We start from the raw sequence: 18,918 nt of genomic DNA, 5'->3' as shown, positions 1-18,918 counted from the left end.
GGCCTCAGAAAGGAATCTGGATTTTGACATTCAAAGTGCAGTGGGAAGTACTGAAGTCTTTTAAGCAGGGGAATGATACTGATTTATGTTTTAGAACGCTCACAATATGGAGATTAAAGTTTAGGGGAACAAGAAAAGCAGATCAGTTAGGAAACATATTGGTGGTTAATATAAAATTTAAATGTTGACTTGGAACTTCCAGTCAAGATGGTAGAGTAGGTAAATGCATTACTCGCATCCTCCCATAACTACATCAAAATTAAAACTAAACTTCAGAACAATTTCCATTTAGAACCACCTGAAATCTGGCCGAACAGAAGTCCTATAAGTAAGGATATACAGAAAAGGCCACGTTAAGACTGGTAGACGGGGCAGAGGTGTGGAACAAACTGGTCCCATACCCACGTGTGGCAGTTATAAAAACCTGATGGAGCCCTGGCCGGTTTGGCTCAGCGGTTAGAGCGTCGGCCTGCGGTCCTGAGAGACCCGGGTTCGGTTCACGCTAAGGGCATGTACCTCGGTCGCAGTTTGTCCCCGGCCCTGGTCAGTGTGTGGGTGGCAGCCACTCGGTGTGTTCCTTTCGCATCAATGTTTCTCTCTCTCTCTCTCTTCCTCTCTCTCCCTCCCACTCTACCTGAACAAAAAATGGAAAAAATGTCCTCGGGTGAGGATAAAAATAAATAAATAAATAAAAATAAAATAAAAACCTGATGGATTAGCACTTTTCACAGGTCCTCCCCCCAGGCAGTGGGGCTAGGATTTGGTAGCTGGTGATGAAAAAAAAAACCTTGATTGCATTCTTGCTCTGGGACTGTGCCAGTGACAGCTGTCCCTCAGTGGCCAGAAGAAAAAAAAAAGGAGGGATAGCTTGGCTGTGGAGGTCCCCCCAAAGGACCAAGGGGTCTCAGCCCATAGGCTCCCCAGCCCAGGGATTCGGTGCCAAGAAGAGAAGTCACCATTACTCTGGCTGTGAAAACCAGTGGGGGCTGTGGGTGACATGGGGTGGGGGGCTGCTAGAGTACCAGGCATTCCTCTTAAAGGTCTGGTGCACAGATTTACTTGGACTCACTCACTCTGGGCTTCAGTACTGGGGCAGCAGCTCAAAAAGCATCAGGGACTTGTGGAGAGTAACTAAACTGTCCAGAAGGGGCTGGAGGAGGGGCAGCTTTCTCTCAGACAGAAGTGCTGGCATAAGTCATTATTCCTTTGCTGAGCCAGCAGGTGGGCACCATATCAGAGTCTCCATCAACCTAACTATCACTGTTCACCCCATCTTTGTGATTCCATGAGACCCCAACCAACCCAACTTAGAGGACCACCCAAGCCAGTTTCAGTGGATTTCCCAAACAAACCTATTGTCTTGGCTCATGCTGCAGTCTTTACTAAAATCTGTCAGGGTCACAAATGCCAAACAAGCATCATCTGGCCTCCACATGCCCCTTATATCTTAAGTGCCCCCAGGTGTGCAGCTGGCTTTGATTTGAAGGTTGGCCTCTCCTGGGAACCTCAAAGCCCAGCACAAGTAGCAGATTCAGATCTCTCTGTAGCTCATGCTGAGTAACCCTGGGCAGGGCACAGGCAGCAGCTGACCTTGACCTGTACCTCCTGGGAGGCCCCGAGCCAGCGCACCCAGTGGACAGCTTCAGGCCAAGCCAGAGGATAACCCAACCACCTCCATGAGCAGCACACTCAAGGGACAGACTGTTCAGGCACCAGAGTTCCAATGAAGTGAATCCTCATAGGGTTGGCCCCTGCATGACAGATTTTCCACTGTGGTTACAGCCAGTCTTCACAACCAGTCAGCCTGGGGTGGAGGGAATAAATCTCTCCCATTGATGTTCGAACAGCAATAAAGGCTCAACTGCAACAGGTGAGAGGAGACTATGCCACTTTGCTACTAAATAAGGCTACTCCACCAAGACAGGGAGAAGCAGCAGCTCTACCTAATACATAGAAACAAACAAAGGGAGACAATGAAATGAGACAAACATGTCCCTAATGAAAGAACAGAATAACACCAGAAATAGAACTACACAAAATGGAGACTAGCAATCTAACAGATGCAAAGTTCAAAACACAGGTAATAAGAGTGCTCAATGAACTTAGGGGAAGTGTAGAACTTCAACAAAAAGAAACAGAAATGAAGGCTACAATAACTGAAATGAATACATTACAAGGAGAGTACAGTAGAGAATCAGCCATTTGGAAGATAAGGAAACAGTAAACACCCAATCAGAGCAACAGGAATCCAAAATGAGGATAGATACCCCTGGCTAGTGTGGCTCAGTCATTAAAGCATTAGCCTGCACACCAAAGGGTTATGGGTTCAATTCCCAGTTTAGGGCACATACCTGGGTTGCAGGTTTGATCTCTGCTCCAGTTGGGAAATTGCAAGAAGCAACCAATTGTGTCTCTTATATTTGATGTCTCTCTTTCTCTTCCTCCCCCCTTCCATTCTCTGAAAGTCAATGGAGAAAATATCGTTGGGTGAGGATTTAATAAAAAAAAATAAAAAAGAGGGATCCCTGGTACAATAACAAGTGTACCAACATTTTTTTTTCTTTATTGATTTTTAGAGAGAGAGGAAGGAAGAGGGAGAGAGAGAAATATCGATGAGAGAGAACATCCTGTGGTTGCCTCCTGCATGCCCCCCACTGGAGATTGGGCCCACAACCTGGGCAAGTGCCCTGACCGGGAATCGAACTGGCAACCTATTGGTGTGTGGGTTGAAGCTCAACTACTGAGCCACACCAGCCAGGCAAGTGTACCAACATTTGTATCATGTGAAGAGAAAGCAAGGAATTGAAAACCATTTTGAAAAAAATGATGGAAAACTTCCCTAGTCTGATGAAGAAAATAGACATATAAGTCCATGCACAGAGAGTCCCAAACAAGATAAACCCAAAGAGGCCCACACCAAGGCACATAATAAATAAAATATCAAAGGTTAAAGCCAACGAGAGAATCTTAAAAGCTGCAAGAGAAAAGCTACAAGGGAGCTCCCATAAGACTGTCAGCTGATTTCTCAAAAGCAACTTTGCAGGCCAGAAGGGAGTGGCAAGAAACATTTAAGGTGATGAAAAGCAAGGACCTACAACCAAGATTATATTACAAAGCTATCATTTAGAATCAATGGCCATATAAAGAGTTCCCCAGACAAGAAAAAGCTAAAGGAGTTCATCACCACTGAACCAGTATTGTAAGAAATATGAGAGGGACTTCTTTAAAAACAAGAAACAAAAAAAGACTAACATAAATGTGTATAATGAAATAACAATACATACCTATCAATAATCACTTTAGCCCTGGCCGGTTTGGCTCAGAGGTTAGAGCGTCGGCCTGCGGTCCAGAGAGACCCAGGTTCAGTTCCCACTAAGGGCATGTACCTTGGTTGCAGTTTGTCCCTGGCCCTGGTTGGGTCGTGCTAGCCACTCGATGTGCCCCTTTCATGTGTTTCTCTCTCTCTCCCTCTCCCACTCTCTCTGAACAAAAAATGGGAAAATGCCCTTGGGTAAGGATAAAAAAATCACTTTAAATGTAAATGAATTAAATGATCCAATCAAAAGACATAGGGTAGCTAAACAGATAAGAAAACAAGACTCATATATATATTGTCTACTAAAGGCTTACCTCAGAATGAAAGACACAGACTAAAAGTGAAGAGATGGAAAAAGATATTTCATGCAAATAGAAAAAAAAAACTAGGGTAGCAATTCTTATATAAGACAAAACAGACTTTAAAACAAAGGCTATAACAGGAGACAAAGAAGGACCCGGCAATTCCATTTCTGGGTATTTATCCAAAGACCCAAAACTAATTCGAAAAGACGTGTCCATATGTTCATTGCAGCATTATTTAAATAGCCAACATGGAAGCAACCTAAGTGTCCATCAAAAGACGAATGGATAAAGAAGTGGTGCATCTATACAATGAAATATGACTCAGCCATGAAAAGGGGATGAAATCTTACCATCTGCAATAAGATAGATGGACCTAGGGGGTATTGTGCTTAGTGAAATAAGTCAGACAGAAAGTCAAATGCCAGATGATTTCACTTCTATGTGAAATCTAAAAAACAAAATAAATGAACAAGCAGAACCGAAACAGACTCATAGATACAGAGAACATTTTGACAGTTGCCAGATGGGAGAGGTATTGGGGGTATGAATGAAAAAGGTAAAAGGATTGAGAAGTAAAATTGGTAGTTACAGAACAGTCATGGGGATGTAAAGTACAGCATAGGAAATAGTCATTAAATTGTAATAACTATGTATGGTGCCAGGTGGGTACTGGATTCATCAGAGTGATCACTTCATACATTATATAAATGTCTAATCACTGGGTTGTACACTTAAAATTAATGTATGTCAACTGTAATTGTAATTATATATATATATATATATATATATATATATAGAGAGAGAGAGAGAGAGAGAGAGAGAGAGAGAGAGAGAGAGAGATAAGCACATAATACAACCAGGGAAACAAAAAGAGAAGAAATGTTGATTTGGACCAGGGTGATAGCAAAGATACACACTTTGGAGGTAGAACCAGCAGGTCTTGAAGATGGATTGGATGTAGGAAGATAAAGAGCCAAGGTGACGCCTAGGACTTTTTCCTGCGATATATTGACATTTAATTAATACTGAAACGGTGTTAAAGGAAAGAATGGGTTGCAAGGAGATTAAAATCAAGAGAATAGTGGATGTTCGTATCTTGAGGCAAATGATCAGCAAGGAGAGAAAAAAGCAGAAGAAAGGCAAGATTACTAAAAATTAAGACTCTGAGGAGACTGGAAGACGCGGAGTACAGGGCACATGTGGAGAGACACTTCCCGCTGTGGCAGGAGGAAGCAAGAGAACAGGATTGACTCGGGGTGAGAGTGGGTGGTGAGACGGTAAGGGCAGCCTCCTCTTTGAGAGCTGTTATTACCTCAGACAAATGTGAAGAAAGCCGTCGCCTCAGGGAGAGGAGCAGCCTGGGACAGCTGAGTTTTCTCGGAGTGGAAGAGGGAGCTTGCTAGAAAATATAGTGGGAAGCCTTTGTGGTTTTGAGGATTGTGCAGATTTTGTTGTTGACAAGTTTCAGGTTGGACCATGGGAGTCAGAGGCGAGGAAGAGTGAAAGATTGAGAGCAGGTGCAGAACACTCAAGCTGAGCAGGTAGTGCAGTGGGCAAGAATGACGACGGCGCCCGGCCAAGTGGCTCAGTGGATTGAGTGACGTCCCATGCACTGAGGTTGCCAGTTTGATTCCCAGTCAGGGCACATGCTTGGGTTGCAGACTCGATCCCCAGAGGAGGCAGCTGTTCAATGTTGATGTTTCTCTCTCATTGATATTTCTCTCCCTTTTCCTCCCTAAAATAAATTTTTAAAAAAGAATGATAGCCCTGGCCAGTTTGGCTCAGCGGTTGGAGTGTTGGCCTGCGGTCCTGAGAAACCCGGGTTCGGTTCCCGCTAAGGGCATGTACCTCGGTTGCAGTTTGTCCCCGGCCCTGGTTGGTCGTGCGGGTGGCAGCCACTCGATGTGTCCCTTTCACGTCGATGTTTCTCTCTCTCTCTCTCTCTCCCTCCCGCTCTATCTGAACAAAAATGTCCTCGGGTGAGGATAAAAAAAAAAAAAAGAAAGAATGATTAATAGCATTAGGGGAGATGGCAGCAGTGAGGAGCGGGCAGTGTTTGGACGTTGGGAACTTGGACAGTTCGGGTCTTTTGCAGGAGGAAGGGATACTACTCGGAAAAGGAGAGCAGAGAACCAAGAAACAGTCTCGCCCAACTCCCCATTTCAGGTCAGGGCGCAGGAAGGGAAGCAGTGTCTTTGGTGCAGGGGAGGGAGGAGGCAGGTCTCAGTCAAGGCCAGGACCCAGGGATTTGATGTCCCAGAGAGCACAGTACTTGAGAAAGTGAGGTGGGACTTTTGTCCAGCCAGTCAGGGGAGAGCTCTGTGAGATTGGAATCAATAGAAATATTTTCTGAGGACCTGAAATACCTGGTTAAAGCTGATTATAACCCATGTCTTCATTTTCATCTTTAATATTCTAATGGTACTTGAAACTTGAAGTAAAAAAATGAAGTTCATACATTTCTTCATCTAAAGCAAGTTCTTAATTTTCTCCTAACCCATTCTAGCAGCCTTTGAACCACATGACCAAATGCCAGGTTTTGGAGACACATGCCTCAGACCCTCCCCAGCTGTACAGAGCACATTAATGACAGCGTCCACTGCCTAAGCACTGGCTCTGGGAGGCACTAAGCTACTAGCTGATACCTGCCACTCAGACCGTGCCTCCAAGTGCAGAGCCACTGTCTCCAGTTTACAGATGTGGAAATGGGTTCAGAGGTTAATTTATTGGCCTGCTGTCCCTACGCTGCAGTGAGGAAACAAACCCAGTCTAATCTGATTCTGATTTTGCCAGAAGTCATTTACAGCTCTTCTCATAAATCCTAGCTCCACCCCTGCCTTGTCACCCAGCCAAAAGTCAGCTGCTTCGCTTTCTTCCCCAGACACATCTGCCCTTGCCAAAGCTGCTTGCAGGTTCCATGGGAGCCCCCATCCTGAGCGGGAACATGGAGACTTGCAGGAAGAGGCTTCTGCTACCCTTTGGTAGGCAGTCCTTAAAAGGCAACAAAGAGACTCATTGTCTTGGAGGACACAGAAGCACTTTTAGCACTGGAGTTCCAGCTCCATAGTGGCAGAACAATATCCATGATGCCCATGCCTAGGACAGGGTGGAGATAGGGATGTGCACTGGGCAGGATGCTGAAAGGAATGACCCCTGGGCCTCTAGCATCTTATGCAGGCTGTTAACTTCCTGCCATATCTTCTCACTTCCACTTCAAGCTGTGCCTCTGTCCTTTACCTGAATGCCCATCTCCCAACCTGGTCCCACCTCTTGCTTATGGATGCCACCCCTTGCTTCCTGTGGACCAGTGGCTCTCAGAACATCTGTGTGTGTGTGTCGGGGGGGGGGGGGTGTCTATGTGTCCATGTCCAAAGCACTCCTGAAAGGTAGGGCCACGTCCTTTCTTACATCTACCCCTATGTCAGGCAGCGCTATTCTGTAGAGGGCACTGATCCTAGCAGTAAAGTCAAGGAAGTCAGATGTCTGTCCCAAGTGTAGGAAATAAACAAAATGCAACATAGAAATGAATAAAGGAAAGATAGGCAGCTTTTTTATTCCAAACAGGAGCAATTCTAATCCACACAAAGGGGTGTTCTGTGAAAGACCACCTTCTGGTTAGTGGCTGTGCCCCACTGCTCCGCACAGCTGCGCAGTGCTCCACTGAAGGGCTCGTTAGCTAGGAGACTGACAGAGTAACAGTCACATGGAAGGAATCAACAGAAAGGAACAGTGTGGACACTGAGGTTACATAATTAAAGAGGGAGCCACCAAGTCCTGCAAGCAATCGCTGGCCTATTTCTGAGGCAGGGCCTTCCCTGGCTGTGCAGTCCTCAGCTGAGACCAGCTACCTTCTAAGCCTTAGATATCACAATTCCCAGGTGTCGGGGAAGCTCCCCTGGGCAGTGACATTGAATCTGGCTGGTCCAGCCAGGGGCTGGATAGGGTTTGAGCTCTGGCATCAGAAAATGGGCATAGTAGTGGCTGCAGAACCCACCTCCATGCTGGGCTTTTATTTATTTATTTATTTATTTGTTTGTTTATTTATTTATTTATTTATTTATTTATTTATTTATTTTAATCCTCACCCGAGGACATTTTTGCATTTATCTTCAGATAGAGCAGGAGGGGGAGAGGGAGAGGGAGAGAGAGACAGAGACAGAGACATCGATGTGAGAGAGACACATCGAGTGGTTGCCACCCACATGACCCAACCAGGGCCAGGGACAAACTGCAACCAATGTATGTGCCCTTAGCGGGAACCAAACCTGGGACTCTCTGGTCCACAGGCCAACGCTCTAACCGCTGAGCCAAACTGGCCAGGGCTCTGCTGGGTTTTTAATATTGATAAATGTGTACAAAGCACTTTAATTTTTTTTCTTTATTGACTTGAGAGAGAGAGGAAGAGAGATGGACAGAGAGAGAGAAACATTGATGAGAGAGAACATCGATTGGCCGCCTCCTGCACAACCCCCACTGGGAATTGGGCCCACAACCTAGGCATGTGCTCTGACTGGGAATCGAACTAGTGACCTCTTGGTGCATGGGTCGACGCTCAACCACTGAGCCACACCGGCTGGGCTGTGTACAAAGCACTTTAAAAATGCAAACCACTAAGTAAATGCACGTGGAGTTCTGCCACAGCTTCTTAAAATTGTTTATTCAGGGACTTTTTTCTTTTTTTTTTTTTATCCTCACCCGAGGATATTTTTCCATTTTTTGTACAGATAGAGTGGCAGGGAGAGAGAGGAAGGGAGAGAGAGAGAGAAACATCGACGTGAAGGGACACATCGAGTGGCTGCCACCCGCACGACCAACCAGGGCCGGGGACAAACTGCAACCGAAGTACATGCCCTTAGCGGGAACCGAACCCAGGTCTCTCCGAACCGCAGGCCGACGCTTTAACCGCTGAGCCAAACTGGCCAGGGCGGGACTTTTTTCTTTATAGTCTGCCTAGCTCACAAGTTTCATTCTTCTGTAATATAAACATTTCTGCTATAAAACAGTATATATATTCTTAGAAAACCTCACGTTCTCTAAAATTGCACATGAATAATAACAGGACTTATGTGAAAATGGAGTTAGGACAGACCACTCAAAACCTACAAAATTTTGTAACTAGAGCACTAACAAAATACCTTAGACCACCCTGGCAGGCAGTTCAATGGGGCTAGAGGCTGCCACAGTGAATATTTAAAATGTATCCCAAACAGTCTAATGGCAAAATTTTAATTAGTGCAAGACTGACAGGTGCCAAGACAATGCAGATGAAAAAGGTTCTGAGCCAAGGGACAGTTACTAAATGGGCACATTGGGCAGTGTGGCCTTTCATGACCAAGGCCAACAGGCTGGGATGTGGCTTCCTGAGGACTGAGGACCAGGTACAGCAATGTTTTCTTCTCCTTGGTCCTGAGTGACCAAATGGCTCCTGCTGCCAGGCAGTCAACCAAGTGCTTTTTCCTTTCCTGCTGAAGATTGTAATGTGACTCCCACTATCTCAGCTCTTTTTGCCTGGGCAGAATAAAGCAGGTGTGTGCATTGTACCAACGTCCTTCCTCTATTTACCTTTCACACGTGCACTAGTTCACATTACCGAAATTCACGCAGGAGCAGACCAGTTTGTATTGAAGTACACCCTTGTGCTCCCATGGTGTCCCAGGGTTCCCACAGCATACCTCCCACGAACCTTGCACATAACCTCATTTTCTGCCTCCTTCCACAGAATCATGCACTCTTCAATGGCATAGACTCCATCTGTTGTATATAACACACTGTTGTGTCCCAAACACCTAACACTGGGCCTGGAAAACAAGTCAAAGCTGAACAAAAGGCCAAATTTCTAAGAAGGGACAGAACTCTGGCTTCTTTTTTTTCTTTTGATTTTAGAGAGAGGAGGGAGAGGGAGAGAGAGAAAGAAGCATCAATGAGAGAGAACATCGATTGGCCGCCTCCTGCGCACACCTCCCACTGGGGATTGGGCCCATAATCTGGGCATGTGCCCTGACTGGGAATCAAACCTGCGACCTCTTGGTGCATGGGTCAACGCTCAACCCCCTGAGCCACACCAGCTGGGCAGAACTCTGGCTTCTGAATCACATATACATGTTTAAGGCGTACTTGCATGGGATATGGGATATGTGAATGTGTCTTGCGCTTCAGCTTTAGTTCACGAGAGATCTGTATAAGAGGGAAGTTTTTACATTAGTTGCTTCCCATTTTTCAGATTTCTCATGGGACCAAACAGGGTTTCTTAAAAGTTATCATGGATAGAAGAAGAAATAAAAAATTTGGACAGCACTGTCTCTATTAAAGAAATAGAATGCATAACCAAAAACCTTCCCACACAGAGAACTTAAGACCCACATGACTTCACTCATGAATTCTGTCAAACATTTAAGGAACAAGTAAAACCATTTTTACAGAAAAAAAGAGTAGATACTGTCTGGTTCTATTTATATGAAGTTCAGGTCTGGGAGTGAGAAGGTTTCTCATTTACTATTTGTAGTAACTAGATGAGGGCAATCTGCATGCCCCACAGTCTGCGATGGCCGCGGCTGGGGCCCGGGGCAATCCGAGGAAAGGACAGTGCCTGCCAGCTCGACAGATAACCCTGCGGGCACCAGAGTTTACCTTCAAGCTAAGCTGTTCTGAGGAGACGAGGACCCTCAGCTACTCTGGCTCCTGAGAGGTTCTCATCTTCTCCAATAAGCTCAGACATGTCTGAATTCCAGGGGTGGGCCGAGTCGGGGCCTGAGCTGAGCCCACTGCCACATGGAACGGTGGTTGAAAGAGATACCATTTGTCCCTCACAGTCACCCAAGAACAACGGATGAGGAGGGCAGGTAGCACTCCCTCCAGCTGTGTCGACAGGAGGCAGTCTGGAGTGCTCAGATAATGACTCAACCCACTGAGAGTGAGGTGGGGGCCCAGAGTTCCCCTTTGAGGCTGTTTTTTGGGGAGTCCCATATTTGGTCTCATATATTGGGAGAGACTCAGAGACGGCCCGAGGCTGCTGGGCTCCAGGTGAAATTTCCTTCATGTGAAATCAGAGCCCTGAGAGAAAGGGCCACGGCCTGAAACCAGATCAGAGAAGAAAAAGAGACCCTGTCCGTTCCCCAAAAAGGACCTTTCCACGGCTGAGGTTAAAGCGTATACTCCAGCTAGGACAGTAATTGACCAAATCATCGGCTTCCATATCCACACACACCTGCTAGAAGACAGCAGGAAGCAATGATGTGAGGATGTGCCATGGCTGGTGATGTTAACTTGGATCCCTTGATTAGCCTGGTGTCGGCCAGGTTCCTCCACTGTTTCTAGTTTCCTTTGTAATGAGTAGATATCTTGTGGTAGGTACCGTGAGACTTTGTAAATATGTTGTTTTTCATCAAACTTTCACCAATGGGTTTTAGCACTTAGTAATGATTCTTGCCTAACCCAGTTATTACTATGATAGTTGCCAAGTGATAATCTGCTTACCTTGGACATGCCTACTCACTGATTGATGGCATTCTACTGGAAGCGAGTTCTTCCAGCCTGCTGTCAGAAAAGGAAACATCTAGTTCACTGAAGGGCCTGAAAGAATGATGCCCCAGCAGCAAGGAGCACATCTACCCAAATCTCAGCTTCTAAAGACCATTCTCCACCGAAAGGAAATAGGCTACCTGGAGAAATGGCAGGTTCCAAAGCTGGAAAACACCAGGTGAGTCTGAAAAACCTTTCTATGCCAGAAAGCAAGGAAGTGATCGAAACTAACAGGAACACTCATACAAAAGTGAACTTAAACGGGCTCCCGCTGGCCAAATTTGAGCATCAAAGGAGTTACAGGAATGGATTATAACACATTGAATGACACTAAAATTCATAAGTCCATATTAATACTTAAAAAATCATTGAAGGAAGAACAGTGGAAAGGTAAACCTCTTCTTTATAGAAGGATGCTAATTAATAAAGGTGGAAGGTATGAGAAAAAAGGAAATGACCATTTTTGTGTTAATAACTGATTCAGGCAAGAGTCCTTGGTGGGGAACACATAGCTGTACAGTGACAAACCCTGGTAGACAGCCTTAACCATGAGATGGGATGTAACATACCAGCAACAGGACAGACTGACACTGCTTCCTGTGTGATGCACTGAAACGGAAACACATTATGCTGTTAGCACCCCAGCATTCAACAACAAAACACGGTTACTGTGAATCTAATCATAAGGAAACAACCAAACCCAAAGTAAGGGACTTCCTAGAAAACAAATAACCTGGGCTCCTCAAAAATGCTAGCGTCTTGAAAGATAGAAGAAAAAGGCTGCGGAACTGTTCCAGCCTAAAGGAAACTACAGGGTTAGATGCACACATGATCTTTTTTATTAGAACCTGGGTTTTTAAAAATATCAATAACATGATTGGGGTAATTGGGGACATCTGACTAGAGACTGGCTGTTCTGTTAAAATTCCTGAATATGATGTGAGTGTGTATATGAGACAGAGAGAAAGCAAATGTAGCAAAATATGAACAATTTGTGTATTTAAGTGAAGAGAATTTGAGTATTCATTGTATTAGTTTTGTAACTTAGAAGTTGTGGGGGAAAAAACACTACTTCAGAATGACTCATTCTTCCTGCAGCCACAGACCACATTAGATTAATCAAATGGATACAAAAATGTGTGTATGTGCGTGCATATTTTGATACTGGGGCATTTACAAAATGAAAGTAATCTGTGTATACTTGTGTATGTATACACACATATATACTGCATTTGTTTTGTAATTTTTTAAATGTCTTTGCTATTAAAAACTAAATTACTAATGATTCCTGAAAAGGCCACATTTAGGAGCTGTTTTATCCCTCAATAAGACTGCTACCCTCTCCCTGCCGAAACCCCCCTGATAGTTCTGGTGAAGCCAGTCTAGCTTTCCTCCTACTTCTCCACAGTCTACTTCTCGTGTCCAAGCAGCAAGCTCATCATTCGTCCATATCAGGGCCAACCTCCAACAGTATACACATGCACCCCCGTCATGCACAGACACGGGTGCACGGGTGCACACGTGCATACACACACACTGCCAACTCCTAAATATATTACACTCAAGTAACTGGACCAAGCACTGGAGATAATGAGCCCTGCTTATAATGGAGAAGGGGAGGCAGCCTTAAACAAATTACAAATAAATAAGAAAATAGCTGAATGCCCTGGTCGGTTTTGCTCAGTGGTTAGAGCACTGGCCCTCGGACCGAAGGGTCATGGGTTCGATTTTGGTCAACGGCAAGTGCCTGGGTTGCAGGTTTTCCCCTCCCTGACCAGGGCTGTTTGGGAGGCAACCAATCAGTCTGCCTTTCTCAACATCAATGTTTATCTTTCTCTACCTCCCTCCTTTCCACTCTCTAAAAAAAAAAAAAAAAAAAAAAAAACCACACACACACGTGTGTGTGTAGTGGAAAGAAATGGCTGCAGGTATGCAGAGAGCTGCAAGGGAACTCTGAGCGCCTCCCAGAGACAGTGTAGTGGAAATCAGGAAGAGCCAGCAGGTAGAGAACATGCTGGGCAGAGAGAAGAGCATGTGCAAAGGCCTGACCTCAGTGAGCTCCAGGGATGTAGGAGTCCTGAGAAGCCAGACCAGAGGAACCAGAGCGAGAGGAGCCTCATGAGGCTGGAGGAGAAAGGACTACAGCCAGGGAGAGAGCTGAGAACTTCTCGTAAGGTACTGGGCATACCAGGTAAAGGAAGGAGGTACAATCAGGTTTTCATTTTAGAAAGACTGCTGTTCTGTACAGAATGGGCTAAAAGGACAAACAGTGCAGAGAGACCAGTGAGGAGGCTCGCATCCTGGAATAGGGGAAGCAGATGGACCAGAGAAGCCCTCAGAGGGTGGGTTTAGTGTGACCAACAGAACCTGTTCTGTAATGTCTTTCAATAAAGCTTTAGAGTGCCCTATTTTTTTTTTTTAAAGGCAGATTTGACAGTGGTGTTGACATCAACACTGGAAATCACAATGTCATGTACAGAAAGCTGCTTTGGGAAGTTTGTGAGTGGTAAGAGTGGAGCAAAACAGGCAGCAAACAGAGAAGGTGAGGCTGAGAGAGGTGAGAGGAGCTTAAATATGTATGAATAGCTAAGGGAAAGAGCGGGCTCCAGAGGCCCGAAGTAACGAACAATGCTGGGCTCCCGCAAAGTAGCAGGACCTGGGTCCAGAGCCAGGTGGAAGGACTGAGCAGCCTCAAACCCCCAAATTCAACCATCTACTGTATCACTCGACCTGCAGGTGCCTTAAAAATAACCTATGCAACACTTTAACAAAGCAGAGATGGCACCACTCAGCTGCCCAGAAATCTGGGAGTCACCCTGGACTCTTCCCTCTCCCTCATGCCCAACATGCAACCAAGTGAGCAAGTCCTCTTGATCCTGCCCCCATGACCCCATCTCCTGACCATAGCACACCATGCACTGTGTAGTGTCCATACAGATACACGCACTGCAGGCTGCCTGGGCACTGCAGACTGCCCGCCCGTAAGTCCTGCCCTGCTGGCCCTGATCAGCCACGCCTCTGGTCCTTGTTCACTGATTGTGGTTCCAGGGCCCACCTTGGTTTTCAGGATTCTTACCTGTCCTGGTCTCTTGGTTGGCTATGTGGCTTTACCTGTGGCCCCTCTGCTCCAAACTCTGCCAGACCCCTCAGCTGGCATCAGATATCAACGTTCCCTGGTGTTGAAGTTCAGATTTTACATGTCTCAAGTATCGCTAGACTCTGCCTCCATCTCCACAGCCTCTTCCCTGGAGGAGGACTGACCTACTACTCTTGTCCCCTCCAGTCCATCCTCCCTGCTGTGCACCAGAATGACTGTCTTACAATGCAAACCTGACTACATCAAATTCCTGATTAAAATATGGCCTTGGCCTGCCAGATTCCACCTAATTACCACTTCTCAGAAAATCACATTTAAATGACAGTAGAGAAACAAAGGAAATAAATTCATAACCATCCTAAACTGGAAGTGGAAGATGATGTCAGCAAATGGAGAGATTTTGAAGAATTCTTAGAAAGCAGAAGGCCGACAGGATGGTTAGGATGGGACATGATGCCCTAAATCAGAACCAGGGGCAGCCAGGAAGAGAGGATGAAGTCTACAGATACAAGGCACCAGACAGATTGAGAAGACTAACAAGAATCAAAGAGAGACTGCTCATGGGCCAGCTTTGTGGGCTGCCTCTGCCACTCTTGTTGCCCCCATCTCCCATGGAGCTGGGCACTTATTCCCACCACCCACCTTCTCCCAAAGCTGAAGCCTAACACCTAGTGACGAAAGACGATGTGGCCTGGGGGGTCTGATTACATACACCCTGTGCCACCTGAAGGGATCTGAACCATGTGAATCCAAAAAAGGTTTTTCAAAAATTTTTAAATTTTTAACCTAAACCAAAAAAGTAAAAATGAGTGCTAAGTTTAAATAAATAGAGGAACTAGAGGGGAAAAAAAAAAATCAAGAAACTGTTCCAGAGAAGAATGAAAAGTTAAAGTATTAGATATTAGAGAACATTTAAAAGACAAAGATCAATCAAGGAGGGGAGTATCCATCTATCTATTAAGAATTCCAGAAGGAAAAAGATAGAGAAAACAGAGGTAAGGAAATAGTCAAGAAAATATTCTTTTTTTAAATGTCAGAGCTGAAGACAGCCCTAAGGTTCAGACCGGAAAAGTTCACCTGGAAGTGCCATCCCCAGCGAAGAGAGGCTGGAAGTCCGTGTGAAGTCTCAGAAGAGCAAGCAAAAGCCAGTGGCCCGGAAGGGAAGAGAAGAAACGGATCTGACTCATATCAGACTTCTCGAGAAACACCTTTAAACGTCTGAATCACACCCAAACTACCACTCACATGTGAGACAGAAACACATTTTGGGCATATAAGAACCCAGAAAGTTTATCTCCCATGTCCTTCAAAGGTTACCTGAGGATGTGTATGCAGACAAACACAGAATCCCAGAAAGAGAAAAGACACAATGAAATGCAAGAAACGGTGGAATGACTCTAAAAGCACAGTAGTGAAGCCACAGCTGTTCGGCCCAGTCAGGCCTGTTGGGACCATCAGTGGTGAAGAGAACGAAGACGCTGGATCATCACGAGGATGCTTTTAATTTCCTGATGAGAAAATCATGATCCAAGCATAAAGCAGACTAAAAAATGGTGTAATTTTGAGCAGTGGATAGCACCTAAAAACAGAATCCACCTGGTGTGGTCATTAGAACCGTGTTTGGAGGCGCACATGTTCAGTGCCGGGAGTGCGTTTCTACTCCAGTCACACCGCCCACCCATCTGGGGTGAGAAAACACCGAATTTCCACATGGCGTTAATCAGAGTGCAATCCTCAGACACTCCACAAGTTTGGAAAACTTTCTTCTAGTTACAGATAAGATGTAAATGGTGCAAACTTGACAGAGTAAAAGTAATGTACAATAGAAATGTGCTCATGATTTGTGTAGAAAGAAACACCAGAAACAGTGGTTGCCTTTGACAGGCAAATCGGGAAACCAGAGATCAGAGATTGGTGATTGCATTCACAGTTGCCCTTTTCTATGGCTTCAATTTCTTTACAGTGGCTTGAATTACCTTTTTTTTTATTACATTTTTTTTCCTTTACTGATTTTAGAGAGAAAGGAAGTGAGAGGGAGAGAGAAACAGAAACATCGATGAAAAAGAACATCAACTGGCCGCCTCCTGCATGCTCCCCACTGGGGATCTGGCCCACAATCCAGGCATGTGTCCTGACGAGGAATCAAACCAGAGACCTCTTAGTGCATGGACTGACGCTCAACCACTGAGCCACACCAGCCGGACATGAATTACCTTTTTAAAAGTAAAACCTCTAGTAGGTGGGCAGTGTGCTCAAGCTGATGGTGCAGCCAACAGCAGGAGATGGAGAAGTGATGGCTGTATACTTGTCCTCATTTCTCTTGACAATTCATAGACACTGCCTCCAACTGATGGGATTGGGGACAGATGCTGAAATAGGATCTACTGAAAACAACTGAAATACTATATAACAGAAATTGGAAAGAGTGGGGTTGGAATAAGGGCTTCAATGAGCCACCATCCTGTTACGTGGTAGAGAGTCAAAAGATTCTGTTTAAAATTGGCAGCACACACCCAGGTGTTGTGACCCCCAGAACAAATGCTGTCAGAAAGAGTCTGGGAGGGCTGCCTGGCAGAGGGACTGGTGAGGGACAAGAGACGGGACATTTTCACTTTCCTTTTTGTGCCCTTCTATGCAGACTGGGTGATTTCTGTCAAAACAAAACCAATAATTCTTTAAGAAAACCTCCTGCCCTGACCGGGTGGCTCAGTTGGCTGCAATGTCCTCCCATACACAGAAAGGTTCAGGGCACACACCTAGTTTGCAGGCTTGATTCCTGGCCGGGTTGCTACAGGAGGCAACCAATGTTTCTCACATTGATCTCTCCCCCCACCCCTCTCTAGAAAGCAATAAAAATATCCTCAGATGAGGATTAAAAAAATAAATAACAAAACCTCCTCATGGACTAACCAGTGCCTTGAGGACAACACCCAAACTCCTTGGCAAGCATTCGAGCCCCCTGATGTGCCTGCTCTCAAGCCCCTCACCCACACCCAGGCCGTGAAACCCGGAGAGCCGCTGTCCGGCTCGGCTCCTCTGCACATCAGACCTCTAGAAAAGCACTCCGCTCTCTCAGCCCAGACTGAGTTAGAAGGCTGTCCTGAGTCCGTGACAGTCTATTCTTAACTTCAATTGTCAAAGAAGGGACATTTGCTCTTAGCCATTAAGTTCCTGCAGCCTGCTAGCCTCTGAGAGCAAGAGCACACCTACGAATGCCCTGAGGGGAGAATAACCACGTCCAAAGCCCAATGCAGAAGGTCCGTGATGAACCTGGAGCATTAGGAGAGGCTGGGCCTCAGTTCCCCACCTGCAGAAAGGGGGCGGGAGATCCTCCACAGGCCTGGCAGTGTTAGTCCAATCCTGTGACGCCTCGTGCACACTGGCCACGGCACAGCTTTCTCTCCTCACTGGTCAGGTTACTATTGAGCTACGGTCTTTTCTGTCCTGTGTAATATTTAGAGGGTCCCAGCCATAGTTGTCTGCTGTCCTCATGTACTCCTGGGAGGGACCACTCATTACCGGGGTGTTTTCCAACAACCACATCTTGGAGTCTTTCCCTTCAGCTGTTCACATGCTGGTTACAAGCTCCTGTGGGGATAGGCGCAGCCACTCCTGGCTCCTGGGCTAATCCCAGCTCCCCAAGCCTTGTTTTCCTCTCCTGGGAAGCAGCAGGGAAGCATCTGCCCCAAAAGGCTAGTGTGGAGGTTAGAAAGGTTCCCTCCCGACACACAGAAAAGGCATCAAGAGAGTGGCTGTTGTTCACAATGTTAAAAATGCCCATGCCCAGAGCAGCTGAGGACATCATTCCTCATACCTGTCCCACAACTGTGATCACCAGCTGACAGATCAAAGTCTACAGAGCCTGGGTCCTGCCAGTGCCAGGCAGGGAGGCTCCCCGAGGCAGGAGCCCTGCTGCACACCCTGAAGAGAAAGCAGTGCAGATTATCTGTCTGTGAAAGTGCTAGCTTTTGTCCCTTTGCACACGCTTCGTCTCCAGATGATGAAAGGCATCCACCTGTGCTTTTCAGAATTCTGTGGGAACCCCACCGGAACCAGGGCCAGGTGCTTTCCCTGCAGGTGCTGCCCTAGGGCAGGCTGGCCACCCTTCCGGGAGCGCCCAGCAGTGTGAGGGAGCGGGATCTGCAGAGGAGCTCCTGGTCACAGGCCCTGGGCAGGCGGCAGTGGGGCTGGGGCCCCTCCCTGGGGCCCCTCCCACCAGCTTTCTGGAAGAGCCCTGGGTGCTCACAAGCTCCACCTTCACCTCCTCGCTGCCCTGCAGGCTCCTCAGTGCTTGGTGCTCCGAGACGACCATCCAGTTGGTTGGAGGCTACCCCCAGTGAGGGGCAGGACCTCCAGAAACCCTCAAATTAGTTCTGAGACAGTTCTTGAGGGCCTCACTGACCAGAGCAGACCAGACTTTATTTTTTATCTTCACCTGAGGACATTTTTGCATTTATCTTCAGATAGAGTGGGAAAGAGAGAGGGAGAAAGAGAGAGAAAGAGAGAGAGAGAGAGAGAGAGAGAGAAACAGTAATATGAAAGAGACACATAGACTGCTTGCCACCTGCACAACCCCAACCAGGGCCAGGGATGAACCGCAGCCGAGGAACCTGCCCTTAGCAGGAACCGAACCCAGGACTCTGGTCCACGAGCCAATGCTCCAACCACTGAACCAAACCAGC

At 46.4% G+C, this 18,918-nt stretch overlaps 1 protein-coding gene, 1 long non-coding RNA gene and 1 other non-coding gene across 3 annotated transcripts in view; 1 reads left to right on the top strand and 2 right to left on the bottom strand.

The window, feature by feature from the left end:
- Nucleotides 1–18,918, bottom strand: part of ADORA2B (adenosine A2b receptor) — a 28,261-nt gene that overhangs the window by 4,729 nt on the left and 4,614 nt on the right. The window lies entirely within an intron of this gene.
- Nucleotides 716–846, top strand: LOC118641283. The gene has a single exon (XR_004961582.1). It is a non-coding gene; the product is annotated as a small nucleolar RNA SNORA30/SNORA37 family (small nucleolar RNA).
- On the bottom strand, nucleotides 9,677–11,750 carry LOC118641252. The gene is made up of 3 exons (XR_004961573.1): nucleotides 11,709–11,750; nucleotides 11,095–11,151; nucleotides 9,677–9,795 (listed from the first exon to the last, which is right to left on the bottom strand). It is a non-coding gene; the product is annotated as an uncharacterized LOC118641252 (long non-coding RNA).

This window comes from Molossus molossus, unplaced genomic scaffold (genome assembly GCF_014108415.1).
Source record: "Molossus molossus isolate mMolMol1 unplaced genomic scaffold, mMolMol1.p scaffold_m16_p_27, whole genome shotgun sequence".
Lineage (NCBI taxonomy): Eukaryota > Metazoa > Chordata > Mammalia > Chiroptera > Molossidae > Molossus > Molossus molossus.
The sequence above is the reverse complement of the archived record's forward strand: the minus strand, read 5'-3'. Positions and strand labels throughout refer to the sequence as shown.